Source organism: Podarcis pityusensis (genome assembly GCF_964106645.2).
Source record: "Podarcis pityusensis genome assembly, chromosome: 15".
In the NCBI taxonomy this organism is placed as follows: Eukaryota; Metazoa; Chordata; class Lepidosauria; order Squamata; family Lacertidae; genus Podarcis; species Podarcis pityusensis.
Window position 1 is genome coordinate 24,599,287 of NC_138040.1, and position 14,898 is coordinate 24,614,184.

General features: G+C 46.1%; 1 long non-coding RNA gene across 1 annotated transcript in view; it reads right to left on the minus strand.

Moving 5' to 3' along the window:
* The window catches only part of LOC308464377, a 532,762-nt gene that overhangs the window by 356,011 nt on the left and 161,853 nt on the right, over positions 1-14,898 (minus strand). The gene's annotated exons all lie outside the window — the stretch shown is intronic.

Below are 14,898 nucleotides of genomic sequence, written 5' to 3' on the forward strand. Positions count from 1 at the left end.
CCTGCAAGGCATACATGACTCTTCCCCCTCCCCCTTTATCTTCACAACAACTTTTCAAAGCAGTGAGTCAGTGACTAGCCCAGCTTAACCCTGTGGGGATCTGAATCTGGGGTTCCCTGACCTAAGTTCATCACCCAAAGCCTCCCCCTCAAAGCCCTTGGACTTCAACTTCCACCCACCCCAGCCAGCATGGCCAATGCTCAGGGATGGTGGTAACTTAGTTCAATAACATCTGGAAGGCTTCAGGTTTCCTGCTTCTCCTCTAACCACTGCACCATACTGTTTCTGCATATGTTCTCTCTCCCCCCCGTGTGTGTGTGTGTGTGTGTGTGTGTGTTGTAGATGAACTTCATACATACATCTGGTGGGACATCATGGAGAAGGTACAGGGACAGATCTGAAAGAACAGGCAGGTTGACAGGTGCCCCTTCAGGTGTTTTTGTTAGAAATAGTGTGATGTTGGTTGAACTGACCTGCACCAGTCCAAATTCCAGCAGCCACGGTCTGTATGAATTGAAGCAGTCTTCAAGGGCAGCCCCAGGTATAATGAGCTACAGCAATCCAGTTGGGCGTTTACCTGAGCATGGGCCATTGTCGTCAAGCCAGCTCTGTCCAAAACCTCCTTGGTTCATCCCGCACCTTCTTTGAGAGCCAGTGTGGTGTAGTGGTTAAGAGCGGTAGACTCGTAATCTGGTGAACCGGGTTCACGTCTCCGCTCCTCCACATGCAGCTGCTGGGTGACCTTGGGCTGGTCACTCTTCTCTGAAGTCTCTCAGCCCCACTCCCCTCACAGAGTGTTTGTTGTGGGGGAGGAAGGGAAAGGAGAATGTTAGCCACTTTGAGACTCCTTCAGGTAGTGATCCAAACTCTTCTTCTTCTTTCAGGACATGTTTATGGGCGTAGCCAGGACTCCCCTCTGCATTTAGGCTTGTGATTGGCAGGGCCAAATCAGCAACATGGACAACAGTAATTGGAACCAGACCTGAAGTGCATAATATTCCATCTTCAGGTCTCTGAACTCTGTTGCTGGGACTAACAGTTCAGGAGGCAGAAAGCCCTGCCTTGTTGACCAGGCAAGGACAAAAAGTCAGCTTCATTTGTGCCTGACCTAACCACTCAAGAGGTCACATACAGTTTGTCCATTACAGACACTGATACCATCAACCTCTCTTCCTGATTCTGAAGCTAAAGGCAGCCCTAGCACCAATGCACACAAAAGCCTGAGATATAAACATGCCATACCCTTTCCAAAGGGCAGCGGAATTCCTTAAAACCACTTCTTAATTTAGCATTCATCCTGATCTGCTTACATATGTTGGTTAAGCTATGCCCAGTCTTTCTTAAGCATTTGTTCTTATTTGTTTTCAGAGTGGCTATATGATAATGAGCATCCATCCTGATTTTTTGCGTGTGGCATATTTACATGTCTTCCTGTTCATCATTCATCCATCCCACACTTTTCAATGCATTTCCACATCACTTTCCAAACCACAAAAATTCCAGTTGTTGTTTCTTTTAAGTGTATTAGTTGCAACAGGGTGCTTTAATCCACTTTAAATGTGCAAACCTAACATGCCCTTGAATCCCTGCTGCAAAATACTGGACATTCTGGTGCAACCTCTAGATCTCAGTCTGGACTGGGCTCTTGACAGTGAGGCCATAAATCAGGGTAAAGCAAATATAGTCATACCTCGGGTTGAAGTAGCTTCAGGTTAAGCATTTTCAGGTTGCGCTCCGCCGTGACCCGGAAGTAATGGAGTGTGTTACTTGTGGGTTTCGCTGCTCGCACATGCGCAGATGCTCAAAATGACATCACGCACATGTGCAGAAGCAGTAGATCGTGACCCGCGCATGCGCAGATGCACGGATGCGGGTTGTGTTCGCTTCAGGATGTGAACGGGGCTCCAGAATGGATCCCATTCGCATCCAGAGGTACCACTGTATGACAATTCAAGGCTGTGATCACCTGTGAGGGAAAGCAAGTCTGCCCTCCAAGGGGAGCCTTCAAAACCTCCAAGGGAACATAGCATGGAATCAAGGTGGGTCTCACAAAAAGGTAGTATCGCAGTCATGTCTGAAAATAAGGAAGAGACATGGGGAAGGACTGGAGCAGTGGTTCCCAAACTTTTGCTTCCATGAACTCATCCCCAGTGCCTGCTACCCTCTGCTATGAAAATCATTATTCAGAATAGCGACTTGCACAACCCACTAAGGAAAATACCGATACAATACATTTCAAAATGGTAACAATTAATTGCACAGATATTCAAAATCCAATTAAAACTACTTAATTCAATTAATTCAACAAAATTGATGAACTTGATCCAGTGATACAAGATTTTTCAAGCCCGATAGTCATTTACACCCCAACGCCTCCCTGCTGCCACCTTGCCTCTTAGTGCCTCCCCTAAGGAGCAGTACCACCCACTTTGGGATCCATTTGACTAGAGCTCTCCATAAGTGGATGGAGCCAGGGGCAGAGGAAGGGGGTGCAGGGGGTCATCCCGGGTGTCACCACTGAGGGGGGTGACAAAATGCTAGGCAGCACTCACCACGGGGCCCGCAGCACACCCAAGCCATGCGTCTCTCCTGGGAGTGACGCAGTGACTTGAGCGCCCACAGGCTTCCCCCAAATGGTCCACCCACCACCTCCCCCTCCGCTGTAAGGTGGCTGAGTGGGAGGAGGCAGGCAGACTCCTCGGAGGCCCCGCAGAGCATCCTGTCCCAGCTTTCCCTGCCCCTGGGTGCAGGGCACACGCACCACCCCAGGCACCAGATCAGCTTTCTCTGCCACTGGATGGAGCCAGTCTAAAAGTCACCCAAAGCAGAAATGTGGCATTACGTTTCGCAGAAACAATGCTCTGCCTGGGTCTTGACTGTGTTCTCCAAAGATTTTTGTGCATCTCTTCCACTGAATAGCAGTATTAACGACTGCGCTTCATGTGACGTGATCATCTTTTCATCCAAAGCTCTTGCTGTGCCTCACAAATAACATCTAATTAAGTCTCAATGAAGAGGGAGATGTGCCTTCTATTGACTTCTTTTTCTCCCCGGCTTGATATAAAACCCGAGAAAGAACTTGAATATTGTTTTGGCTGTTTCTTTTCTTTCATTCCCATTATGGAGCCTTACTGCTGACGCTGATGGAAACACTCATATCTGTGTCTCTTCCAGGACTGAGACACCCAAAGCCTGCCCCTGGTTAGAATTAGAAGATTAGCATCCAGGAAATTTACATTAGACTCTGAACAGCTGACAAGGCCTTGCCGACCTTTGCAGAGAGAATGCATGTCCTGGAGAGCCTGACTGGGTGGCTGAGTGAGTTTTCTGAATCTTAAGTTCTGTTCACCCCATCTCCACTGCTATTTTTTTTTAAGGCTGCATGAAAATTCATACCTCTTTTCAAACACATTTCCACATATACACATTTTGTGTACTCCATTGTGCCTTGTGTAATATTGTTACACCCTGATTACCAAGCAGCAAGAGACTCCTGAGGGTTCAGTTCCCTCAGAAAAGATCCGCAGAGACTGCAGTGTCTTTAAGATATATGGTTTTATTTACACATATAGGCAACCTGAGCATAGGATGGAGTAGCTCAAGGCAATAATACCTTGAAGTCCAGCACAATACAAACAGAGAGCATGGCATATATCTGTGTCTCCAGCTTCCAGCTCAGCTCACACCCATTTGTCTCTATGGCAACCTCTTTGGACTTGTAAATTGCGGTACTTAACAAGCCAGCCGAAACCATTCCCTAGACAAAGGAATTGGTTTGGTAAGATCACTCTTATGCATTCTGAACACACACAGGATCACAGGTTTGGAAATGAGCATAGGGCATAATCCAGACTGACGCCCTTCAACTCATAACAATATTTATGCATGGAAGCAATCCCTCTCCCCCTTTTTTTGGCTTTATTAAAGATTCAGTGAAGCCAGCAGGTATAGAAATAATATCACATCTCTTAACAGCTGCTGATGGGCTGATTTCAGAACACTGGAAACAAACAAGAACTCCAACTATAGAAAAATGGATTATGTGCAAGAAAATGTACAACCTTTTTATCCGCAGTGACTCTGCAGAATTTTAGGCTCTAGAGATGAGGTGGTCCTCCTTTGTTTTGACGAAATGTGTTTCAAGAAATTGTATGCACAACCATTCAGAAACTTTCACCTGATCCTAAACTTCTTTCTATTTTTGATTCTGACTCTGAAACACTGGGATTATCCTCAATTATTCTTGTCCCATGCCTAGAAAGCACAAGTCTGAGCATTTTGCCTTTGCCCCACCACTTTCCCCCAGAAAACCTGACCTTTGGCAACAACAACAGCAATAACAATTTTATTATTTGTACCCCGCCCATCTGACTTGAATGCCCCAGCCACTCTGGGTGGCTTCTAACAAATAAAAAAGCATGATAAAACACCAAACGTTAAAAACATCCCTATACAGGGCTGCCTTCAGGTGTCTTCTAAAAGTTACATAGTTATGTATCTCCTTGACATCTGAAGGAAGGTCGTTCCATAGGGTCAGCTCCACAACCGAGAAGGTGCTCTGCCTGGTTCCCTGTAACTTCACTTCTCACAGTGAGGGAAACTCCAGAAGGCCCTCGGAGGTGGACCTCGGTATCCGGGCTGAACAGGGGAGCTGGAGATACTCCTTCTGATAGATCGGAACAAGCGGCAATCTGCAGAAAACCCAGTTGCCATTTGTTCCAATGCAGCATTAAAGATTGAGTTTCCCCCAGGGAAAGTGAAGGGGCAAATGGAGTGGATAAGCTCACTGTTATACAAACATTTGATTGTGTGCCTAATTGTGGCAGCTAAACTAAGCATCATTAAGCACTGGAGAAACCTGGCTGGAAACATGTTGCTAGAATGGACCACTCAAATTTGGACCTTGGCATTCATCCAATGCTTGAAACAGGAAATTTGAGCATGGAGAAAAGAACACACTTCTGACAAGTTTTATGCCCTCTGGTCAAGTTTTATTATATATGCTACAACAAAAGAACATGGCTTTCATCTGCTCAGTGCACATGGACAAATGTGGAACAGCACCTTGGGATGGTTTAAATTGAGGTAGCTGGGTAGACCTGAGAGGGGTGGTAAAATCAATAAAAATATTTTTTAAGAGTAAAGAAAATATGCAACCTTTTATATTATTCAGTTTAGTGTTACATACTTTTAACGCGTCATTTTGATGTGGATTTATAAGCTGTATGTGTTTGTAATGCTTAAATAAAGAAATGTCTTTTCTCCAAAAAGAGAGAAAAAAGAATGCATCTTTGTATGCTATTTTCAAGAATGCACATGTTTCTGCAGGCACTTTTCACTAATACATCTATTTTGTATGCATTTTGCGACTGGAGAACTGCATCACAAAATTCAGAGAAGTGTGAATTTCACAGAAGAGCTCTTCGCATATTGGTTCAAAAAGTGCAAGTTTGGTACATCTGCCACAAAATTCAAACTAGATGAATTTCTCCTTCACACAGCGGCTGAGAATGGGTGGTCATTTAGAACTGTTCCATCTAGAGCAAAAGAGGAACCAGTCTATCCTTGTTACAGGGCAAAAGCTCAGTTGGTTAGAGCATGGTGCTGATAATGCCAAGGTTGCAGGTTCAATCCCCGCATGGGATTGCTGCATATACAGTACCTGCATTGCAGGGGGTTGGACTAAATGATCCTCAGTGTCTCTTCCAACTCTACAATTCTATGATTCTATGAAAGCAAGGGCCATACTTTTAGGGGAGGAACCATCCTTCAGTAGTAGAGCTCATGTTCTACCACCCATGCTCTCCTTTTGCTTCTAAGGTCTCTGGTTCAGTACCTGGCATCTCTAGCTAAAGGGATCAGATATTTGGCAGTGGGGAAGATCCTTCTCTGCCTGAGACCCTGGAGATCTGCTGCCAGTCAGAGTAGACATTATTGGACTAGATGGACCAATGGTCCATGCAAGATTTGGGTCCCTGCACAATTCAGGTTAAGTGCCACTATCCTGGGCTGTGTCTTCACCACAGACAGCCCTTTCACAAAGCTGAGAGGGGGCATTGTTCAGAGGTACAGTGTATGCTTCGCATGCTGAAAGCCCCAGGTCCTATCCCTAGTTTAAAGGATTGGGTGCTTAGGGTCCTTGAGAATATGTCGAAGAGGATAAGGCTACAAGTCATGATGGCTCTGTTATATCTCCACCGTCAGAGGCAGTATGCCTCTGAGAGACAGATGATCTGCTTCACATGGGCATCTGTTTGGCCACTGTGAGAACTGGAAGTTGGACTAGATAGGCCACTCGGCTGATCCAGCAGGACTCTTAAGTTCACTGCCAGTCAGAATAGACAATTCTGAGCTAGACAGAACAGCTCAGATAGAAATTGACCTGGTGTCAAACTAGCTTCTGACGGGCCTGTGGAACCAAGGCATTGCTGATATATGTGACTTTTTGCAAAGGTTGTTTATTCATTCATTCATTTTTTTCTGTTCATTGGCATAATTTAAACAATAAAAACCATCCATAAAACATAAATAGTCTAGACATATTAAACACATAAACATATAACATAAAAGACTCAGTAGCCACCATTAAGATTAAGTAGTTTTAAATTTAACTTTTAAAATCTTGACTAAGTATCCTGACATAATCTCAGCAGTTTTGGGAATTTCATCCCTCATTAGATATTGGATCACAGATTCTTTGCAAGTAGATACTTTGAGCTTCAAGGGAGTCCCAGTAAGTCTCTCCAAAGAGTTTCAAGGAGAGAGCAGTCCAGAATTATACGATATATTGTATTGGGTGTATTCATACTACAAGGGCAAAGTCTATTGGTTGGTTGTTTCTTTATGGGGGTAACATTTCCACCAGCCCTGCTGTTAGTCGCCCACAATTCTCTGTCAAGACCACAGAACTAGATAATAGAACTCCATGTTTCTCTAAAGCATGGCTTCTTGTGTAAGAGACAGCATCCAATCATATTTTAGTTGTCTGGTACAAGAGATACATTTTTGTGCCAAGAACAGAGAACTAACATCAAGGAAAGATCAATGTTTACTTCTCACCTAAAACATTCCAAGGGGGTGGAAGAAAACAATTTATAGTTGGTTTCTTGTGCAACTGCGAGACTGGGGGGGGGGAATCTAAGGAGTATAAATATTAGAGGAATTTGGTTATGAACTTTGATCAAACTGTGCCTTCCAGGGCAGGGGGCAGGATTATTTCACCAGTGTGACTGACGCCAATGAAAGATCAAACCTGCGGTCAATGATGATGCAATACCACTGCAAAACCTAAAGCCTTGCAGTTGAAAATGTGTGTCCATATGCTTACTGGCAAATCCACCTTCATGCTAATCAAGGCAACACATCAAGTGAGGCAGCAGAACTGCCAGCCAGCCAGTGTTCAACTGGTCCATAACATCAGAATGTGTTATGTCAAGGTTAATTCAGGAATCCAGCCATCATGCAAAGTCCTGATCAATGCAGCAATGCTAGATGTGTCCTTCAATCAGGGTTCACAATTTCTCATCAGCTGCACAAGATCTCAAGAACTTAAGAAGAGCCTACTGGATCAGGTCAATGGCCCAGCTGGTCCTTCATCTTGATCTTACAAAAGCACTCTACCTTCCTACGGTTTCTAGTATTCAGAAACATTGGGAGGGATGTGGGTCGCGCTGTGTTCTAAACCACTGAGCCTCTTGGGCTTGCCAATTGGAAGGTCGGCGGTTCAAATCCCCGCAACGGTGTGAGCGCCCATTGCCCTGTCCCAGCTTTTGCCAACCTAGCAGTTTGAAAGCACACCAGTGCAAGTAGATAAATAGGTACCGTTGTGGCAGGAAGTTAACGGTGTTTCTGTGTGCTCTGGTTTCCATCACAGTGTTCTGTTGTGCCAGAAGCAGTTTTGTCATGCTGGCCACATGGCCCAAAAAGCTGTCTGTGGACAGACACTGGCTCCCTTGGCCTGAAAGCGTGATGAGCGCTGCAACCCCATAGTCGCCTTTGACTGGACTTAACTGTCCAGGGGTCCTTTATCTTTTACCTTTTACTTTATTCAGAAACATTACTGCTTCCAACCATGGAGGTGGAACATTGCCATCATGGCTAGTAGCCATTGATGGACCTCACCCTCCATGAATCTGTCCAGTCCTCTTTTAAAGCCATCCAAATTGGTGACCATCACTGCCTCCTGTGGGAGTGAGTTCCATAGTTTAACTATGCACAGTGTGGAGAAGGGCTATCTTTTATCTGCCCCGAATCTTCCAACATCCAGCTTCTTTAGAGGTCCACAAGTGATGGTGTTAGGCAAGAAGGAGAAAAGCTTTCCTTTCTCTTACACCATGCATAATTTTATAAACTTAACCATGCAGTGTTATAACTTTAGAGCTAGTGGAACAGGGAGCACAGCACAACCACCGATAGTCACAGACACAGGGACGCAACTGAAACAAATAAATAGTTTTTGTTGAATTGATTTATTGGTTTGGCGTGACCCCCGCTAATTGATTTACGATCCACAATTAGCTCTTTATGCCCGGCGCGCTTCCTCCGAGCTGCGCCACTCAGCTCCGTCTCCAGTAGCTCTCCAGTCACGCCTCAGCAGAGTTAAACACAGCGGTGAAACTGTCACGTAGCTTCCACTTAGCTTCCGACAAACACACAGAGCCCGGTTTGTCTATTTATCAGTCCTTTATTCCGACTTTCCCCAGGAAATCTCCTGGGCTCACAGCAGCCATGACAAAAAACTGCGACCTCTTCCCTTAGAGACCCAGAGGGGAACAGAAACGAAAACTCCTCCCAGACTCCTCCCAGCTTCTAAAGCTGACGTCAGAATGCTGAGGCATCATGGGAACTTCTTAACCTGTTAAGTTCCAAACCCAACACCCCCTCTTGCCGAACCATTCTGACAAGACCTTGTTGAGTTCAACACCTTCCCCTTTGCCTTATGCCACTTCCCGGCATCTTTCCCAGGCACCTGTTGAACCCCTTCAACACTCCCAGAATCACACTGTGCGACACTTTTCCACGCACTTGTGACCTGATACCCTACTGACCCATTTGGGCCAGCAGTTGTGTCTTCTCCGTCAGATCCTTCCCCCTCTGACTTGACACCCTGTTTGTGAGCTTTCTCCATTACGCTAACCGGAGATGAAGCCTCACACCTGGACACTCCTTTCACAACCTTTGGAGATGCCCAGACCTGCCCTGAACCCTGATCTTGGACCTGGTCCCCATCACCGGGATCTGAACCCTGATCCTGGACCTGGTCCCCATCACCGGGATCAGCCTTTGGCTCCCTTTCCTCCTCAGAATCAGACAGACATTCTGAGAGAAAATCAGAACTATCCCTGAGTCTTGAACACTCATCCTGTTCACAGAACTCAGCCTGCTTACTGACCAGCAGCTTGGTTTGATCACCCTCTGGGTATGCAAACTTCCACCCATTGGTTGCAGGATCATATCCACAGAAGATCATTTCCTGAACCTTTGGACCACCTGCCTCAAAGAGCTCAAAGGGCTCTTTGGCTACCCTCCCAAACCCGGGAAAACCATGTACCTGTGCACCCTTGCATGCCCTGCACCCTAGGGACCTCCCACATTTCCGGAGTTTGTACCCTTTTGTGCACCTGTGCAGCTTTTGCACATGACTGGGAACCTTAGCACACTGCGCCTGTGCTTTTCCAGCATTCCCACCACCCTCCAGAGGTGACTCCAGAACAAAGAGATTGTTCTGCCCCCTTTTCACGTTGGCCACTTGTTTCCCCCCAACGTAGACCTCTAGCTCCTCCTGTAAAGGAGAAAAAGACATGTTAGCCACAGCAGAAACCGACTTTCTCATTCCGTCTGCTAACATCACAGTTGTGTCCTGTTGAAACAGCCCTGCAGTTCCGCATTTTGCCAGCAGGCTCGCTTAGCAGGTGACGACCAACAGCAGTATCCAACACCCAGCGTGTCACCGTGTCCTGGCTGGAGTTGTTCTTCACAGTTGCCATAGAAGCAGTGATAAGAAAACAACCCTCCCCAGCGTCTGAGCCACGTCTTTCCCTTGCGTTCCCACGCTGGCCTCCTCTCCGAGACTGATTCCCATGAGAACTCAGCTGGTTGACCTTGGGACCTTCCTGCCCAGCTGTCTCCGCTCTCCATGGGCAGCAACGACGAACTCCAGTGGAAAAACACTGCCCGGGGCTCCTCCCAGCTGGCCTGGCCCTCCTTCTTCCGGAAAAGCACTCCTTGCCAGCTCCGCCCCCTCTGGCCTGGCTCCCACTGCGGCTTTCTGGGAACCTGCTTTGTTGACATTCCACTCCAGCACGCACAGTGGACAAGCCTTTACACTTGCCTTTGGAATCCTTCGCCCCCCCGATCTGCTCACCAGCACTCCTTGAGGCTAAAGCATCAGGAACAGGGGCTGCAGCCATCTTTAGGCTTTTCTCAATACTTCTTCAGGGCTCTGGCCTCCTGCTGAAGCTTCACAGCACATCCCAGCACATTCCCAGACAGCCCTTGCTGACTTTACGCCCTTGCCCAACTTCTTAGAGTGAGCTGTTCAAACGCAATGTCCTCCAAGACCTGGCTGCCGGCCATTGTCTTCCGTTCTCCCAAGGGGCCCCAAGCTGTACTCACAGATTACAAGCTCTTCCGGCACCCATCCGTGGAGAAACGATTTTCCAGCTGCTCTTCAGCTCCCAGCACTCAGCTCTCAGCACAGGCAACCACTTAGTGTCTTTCAGCTGCTCTGAGCTCCGCAGCTCTCCTTTTGCCTCTTAACACCAGGCAAAAACTCCTGCCAGCGACTTCAAACGCATTCCGGCACTTCAAAGCGTTCCTGTGACACTTTTACGATCGGTGATTAAGCACCCATAACCTGTTGAATTGATTTATTGGTTTGGCGTGACCCCCGCTAATTGATTTACGATCCACAATTAGCTCTTTATGCCCGGCGCGCTTCCTCCGAGCTGCGCCACTCAGCTCCGTCTCCAGTAGCTCTCCAGTCACGCCTCAGCAGAGTTAAACACAGCGGTGAAACTGTCACGTAGCTTCCACTTAGCTTCCGACAAACACACAGAGCCCGGTTTGTCTATTTATCAGTCCTTTATTCCGACTTTCCCCAGGAAATCTCCTGGGCTCACAGCAGCCATGACAAAAAACTGCGACCTCTTCCCTTAGAGACCCAGAGGGGAACAGAAACGAAAACTCCTCCCAGACTCCTCCCAGCTTCTAAAGCTGACGTCAGAATGCTGAGGCATCATGGGAACTTCTTAACCTGTTAAGTTCCAAACCCAACAGTTTTATTGGTGCACAAAGCTCAATGATATCTTGAAAGAAAGAATCAAGGATTCAAGGACCCCTGACTCAAGGACACTGCTAGAGTTGGTATGTTGGCCAAGACATGGCATGGCATGCACCAACATTGTTTGGGTCCCCAAACTAGCAGGGGGTGGTGGTTCTGGAATGTGTGACAACATAGCCAACCTGATCCTACAACTCCTAATTTTCTAATCAGGCTTTGAAGCTCTGTGGTTCTACTGGACTAAATCATCTGGAGGAGGCCAGCCATTCCTCCTGCCTTCCTGGCGGCATCAGCTGAAGAGTTGCAGTGTAGAGAAGACAAACAGCTTCCCCTATTAGCACCACATCAATACAGTTTAAAGCCCCATTCTGAAGAGAGCCCGTCAGCCCAGTTAATGCACTTAATTTCTCCCAGACTCTGGTGTGGGTGTAAATAACTGTGCGGCAACAGCCTTTCTGCTCTCTGCTCTTCAGCCAGATGGATTATCGGTTGCTGCGTCCCCAGATATGGCTGCAGGAGACAAACATCATTTGTGGTCATTGATTGTACAGGAGGCCAAGTATATAATGCACCATAAAATGAGATTTTAATACTTGCTGGAAAAATTATAGCATAATTGTGTGTTCTGTGTTTCTCCAGGATCTGCTTTGTTTCCATAGGCTTAAAAGGGAAACAGGAGAAGGCGTGAGCAATTCTGATATTTGTCTCTGAGTCCCTTCAGGTCTCTATTTTCTCCCGGCCACAAACTCCATACCTTTGATACCTTGCTCTGTTGTGTTAACCCACATAAAGGAATGTCAGGGGTCAGCAAAACAACTTTTATGTTTCTTCCTCCTATCCACTCTGCTTCTGCTACCACCTGGAAATATTGATCTAACATAACTCAAGTCAGAAGGAGTTTGCCAGTGCAAGAAAACAAATAATAGAAGAAGTGGATGCATTCTACAGTATACCACCAAAAGGACCCCAAGTCCTGTCTTTGCTTAAAGCATAAATCCATTTGTAGCAGGGGAACCTGTGACCTTCCAATTGCTGTTAGACTCCAACTCCCATGATTCCTGTCTACTGGGCAAGCTGGCTGTGGCTGATGGGAAGAGGTATCCAACAACATATGGAGGACTATGGCTTCCCCATCCCTGTTTCTGTAGTGCAATCATGTACATGACACCACCAAAGTATGTCCCTTTGAGTTCAATGTAACTTATCCCCAGGTAACTGTGTGTAGGATTGCATTACAGAAGACACTGAGAAGACTCTCCAACACAGTCTAGCAATCTCTAAAGGTGGGTCTGTGAGCTTGTGAGAGTGTGACTTCTCCCCTCTCCTGTTCCATTTCTGTTGTGTTTGGCCAATGTCCCTTTTAAATGATCTGACTGATGTATGAAAGGAGTCACACGTCACGCTGTGTCCACTTCTGATGGACAACCATGCTATCTGGCTCCCATAGCTGCAGCGCACCACAGATATCTCTAAGGATACATGTTTGTTGGCTGAGATGAGTGGAGGTGGGGCTTTCAGGACCAAGAACAAGATTCAGCACCATGGACAGTGCATGGTTCCTGCTCACTTTTCTCAGGGCACTTTTCCAGAGTTCTGAGCCAGTTACAGGAACAAATTTTATTTATTTATTTATTTATTTATTTATTTATTTATTTATTTATTGTTTAAAGTGTTCTCAAGTGGGTGTTTGTGTCACCATTTACACACAGAGAAAAGGCATTAGAAATTCACAAGCCATCCTTAGGTCCCCCCCCCCCTCTTGCACGCACTGCATTCTCATTTTATTCCCGGAGTATATGTCCCTGGAAAGTCACCTGAAGAACTATTGGTGAGATCCTTGACTCCCTTGCATATTTCCCCTTTGATCTCCTGAGGCTGCATTCACTCAATTGCCTCTTTGAACCTCATTCATACAGGCACATCATGAAACAAGTACCTTTCAGCATGGGAGTGGCCCTCCAAAAAAGCTGAATCCATCCTTTCAAAAGAAATGACGTCAGAGGTTCTCAAGTACAGGATGGAACCACCTGGCAGGGGGAGTATGAGAAATGGGGGAGGGAGGGAATTGAAAGAGAAAGAGAGAGAATCTTGCAACAGCCAAAGTCAGTAGCATTTTCTTTCACCAGTATGAAAAATTTTGGATTGAAACCAGCAATGCTACTATGCTAAGCATAGATGTGGTGAAAAGGAAAGGAACATGTGAAAAAAAATTGGCTCTAGGAAAAACTTCCTCCTTCCCATGCTGTCTAGTTTTAGGAGGGAGCCTGAAATACCCTACTCTAGGTAAAGGTAAAGGGACCCCTGACCATTAGGTCCAGTCGTGGCCGACTCTAGGGTTGTGGCGCTCATCTCACTTTATTGGCCGAGGGAGCCGGCGTACAGCTTCCGGGTCATGTGGACAGCATGACTAAGCCGCTTCTGGTGAACCAGAGCAGCACACAGAAATGCCATTTACCTTCCCACCAGAGCGGTACCTATTTGTCTACTTGCAGTTTGATGTGCTTTCGAACTGCTAGGTTGGCAAGAGCTGTGATCGAGCAACAGGAGCTCACCCCGTCACGGGGATTCGAACCGTGACCTTCTGATTGGCAAGTCCTAGGCTCTGTGGTTTAACCCACAGCGCCACCCGCATCCCTACTCTAGTTCTCTTCTAATACTGCTCTGGTCATTTACTGCTCTGGTCAACAGATTTTTAGGCACACTGCAGTGAGATGCACAAATAAAGCCATGTGCAAGGATTCTGCTTTCTCCTTGCCAAAGAGTTGGCTGCCAGTTGGATGAAGGGTTAAAAAAGTGGGGGGCCTGAATTGAAACAGTCTGAGAAAAATGGACTAGCACACAGAATTTGGACATGTGGAATTATCCTGCAAGAATATCCCTCAACCACAATAGTCCAGGCATTGCCAACTTCTGAACTGGATTACTGCAATAAACCATATGTGGGGATTCCCTTGCAGTTGGTCCAGAAACTACAGTTAGTTGCAGGATGCTGCAGCATGATTGCTAACACAAGTGAGATCCTATCAGCATATTGCACCTTTGCTCAGTGATCTTAATTGGCTGTCAATGTGTTACCAGGCCAAATTCAAGGTGTTACTATTAATCTATAAAGCCCTTATCAGCTTGGGACCAGTTTACTTGATAAATCACTTCACTCCCTACATTCTGGCTGCTTTGATCTGTGGAACTTGCACTTTTAACATATATATGCTTGTTCCAAATTTGTGCAGAATCGATCTTTTAGTGTTGCAGCATCTACTCTCCCAACCTATTTACAGGAAATCCCAACCTCCCTACCTATTAGCTTTTGTTGTATTGTTTTCAGTGCCTGCTTAAAACTTTTTTTAGCAAGATATACAATTTTCTTGTGTATAGGGCTTCTTAAATTCTGTTAGGTCCCCAATACTTTGGATTATTTTATTAGGTATTCTTAGTTTTAAAGTTTGACAATATTGTCAGCATTTTATATGAATGTTTTACACTGTTTTATGTAAACCACTAAAAGGATTCCCCCCCCTCTTTTCTTGATGAAATGGCCTATATATGTTGTTCAATAAATATTATAGGAGGGTATTTATGTGCATATCTTATAGTGATGGCTAGACCCTGCATTTTTC